Below are 2309 nucleotides of genomic sequence, written 5' to 3' on the forward strand. Positions count from 1 at the left end.
GAGGAGAAAACATTATAACAGACAGAAAGATAGACATTAAGTTGTAAGTGGCACAGAAGAAATAAGAAAATGACTATGAGAATATAGAGAAAGAAGACCTCATCAGAGAGATGGAAGCTCAGGTACAGGTTCTTGTTTCCATAGATCTTCACGCCTTGTGCAAAATGAAAGTCTTGTTCGCAAGTTTTATGTGTAGTCAGCTTGAATCTGGTGCCATGGTATAAATACATGCCCAAGGATTATTTTGTACAAAATTTTCCAAAAATAAGAGCAAGTCAAAATCTGCACCTCCTTTTTTTTACTCTAAGCATTTATATATTCTCACATAGCTTCTCAAAATTGTCCTTACTTCATTAGAATTATGTTTCTAAGTAATAATGCACAGATATCTTATTATATATATTATTAAAATACCTAATTAATTTACTCACTCAATACTTATTGAGCAAATACTATATACCAGTCATTGCCCAAAGAGATGAAGATAATGATGATAAACAAGATGCATGATCTTTTCTCTCAAAGAGCTGTCATCTAGTAAAGTAGCGCTTCTAAAATTTTAATGTTCACTCAATTTATAGGGGGAACTTTTATAAAATGCAGATTTTAATTGAATTAGTCAGACCGGGCTCTAAGAGTCAATTTTCTAATAAGTCCCCAGGAGATGCTGATACTACTGGTCCAGGAATCTCACTATGAGTAGGAAGGTATTTAAGCATACAAACAAGGAAACCAGTAATTATAGCCCAGTGCATGGTGGAGAAGTAGAAAGAAAATACAACACAAAGCCATCAGTGAGATAGTTGGAAAGAAAGTACGTATTGGAAATAGATCTTCCCATGTAAAAATGTATAATAAATAATAAAGATAGTCCTTTCTGGCTTTCTACTGTGCAAGGGCACTAAGTGAACCAAGATGGTGGCTCCCATGGATCTGAAGTTGAAGAAGGCCTTCACAAAACTTCAAGACAAAGTTATTGACACTTAACAGAAGGTGAAGCTGAAAGACCTACAAATAGAACAGCTAAACAGAACGAAAAAGCATGCACATCTTACAGATACAGAGATTATGACTTTGGTGGATGAGACTAACAAGTATGAAGGTGTAGGATGAATGTTTATTCTTCAGTCCAAGGAGGTAATTCATAATCAGCTGTTAGAGAAACAGAAAATAGCAGAAGAAAAAAATTAAAGAATTGGAACAGAAAAAATTCTACCTGGAGTGGAGTGTGAAGGAAGCTGAGGACAAAATCCAGGAGATGGTGATGGTAAGAAGGGCACAGTAGGAAACATTTAGTGGAAGTTTCCTGCCCCTTCCCATTCCTGGCAAGGGCAGAGGGGACTGTGTGGTGAAACGTCCTCTCTTTTGTCATGATGGACACTTTATTTGAATGATCTGGAACCCTGTGTTTTCTATGTCAACCTGATACCTTTTGATTCCAACTCTATTTTTCTCTATGATTCCATTTCTATGTCACCCTGATACCTTTTGATTCCAACCCTGTGTTTTCTGTGTCACCTTGATACCTTTTGATTCCAACTCTGTTTTTCTGTCCTGGCTCTGCTTGCCACCCCTGCATCCTGAGCAGAGCCAGGGGTGAGTCACGAACTCCCAGGAGAGGGAAGATGCAATCCAGGACAGATAAGGGAGCTCTACTGGAGCCTACTACTAGTTTTGCTGGTTAGACCAATAAAAGGCATCTTTTCCCCAGCCCACTTTGCTCTCTCCAGCCGAAGGATGAGAACAGAGGGCCAGAGAGGCAGAGGCTTTCAACCTCAGCTCCCCCCTGTCCTGTCCAGAGCTTTGGCTCTGTTCCTTTTGCACTGAAGCCTTTCCTGCTTCTTTTCTCCTTTGAGTCAATCTTTCAACTTCTGAGCCTCCATGCAAATAAGGAAGAGAGAAGACCAGGAAGTGAAACTTGATGGCAGTCTGCCTAAAGATTCCTTCCCTGCTTCCTCCCAAACATTCCAAAAGAAAATGCAGTAATAAACCAGCAGCACCTCCAGGGCTGTCTCCCTTTGGCCAGTGGCATAAGGTGGACACTACAATCCCAATGCCCTACTGGCTTAGGGGCAATGTGTATGTTGGAGCGGGCTTATACTGGCTCAGCAGAGCCAATTATTAAAAAATTGATAGAATTTTATTTCAGGCCAGTTGTGGAACACAGCCACTATTAAAAATCAAGTTATGTAAGTATATAATTAAATTATATTTAAAACAAGGATAATACTCAGAACTTACCCCTTCCTAAAAAATAATAATAACAATAAAGTATATGTGGAAAAATAGGCATATTCACTAAGTATGTT

General features: G+C 38.9%; 1 pseudogene; it reads left to right on the forward strand.

The window, feature by feature from the left end:
• Positions 1 to 915: 915 nt before the first annotated feature.
• Positions 916 to 1285, forward strand: LOC116625046 (annotated as a pseudogene).
• The last annotated feature ends 1024 nt before the right edge of the window (positions 1286 to 2309 follow it).

Source organism: Phoca vitulina, unplaced genomic scaffold (genome assembly GCF_004348235.1).
Source record: "Phoca vitulina isolate PV1807 unplaced genomic scaffold, GSC_HSeal_1.0 scaffold72, whole genome shotgun sequence".
NCBI lineage: Eukaryota > Metazoa > Chordata > Mammalia > Carnivora > Phocidae > Phoca > Phoca vitulina.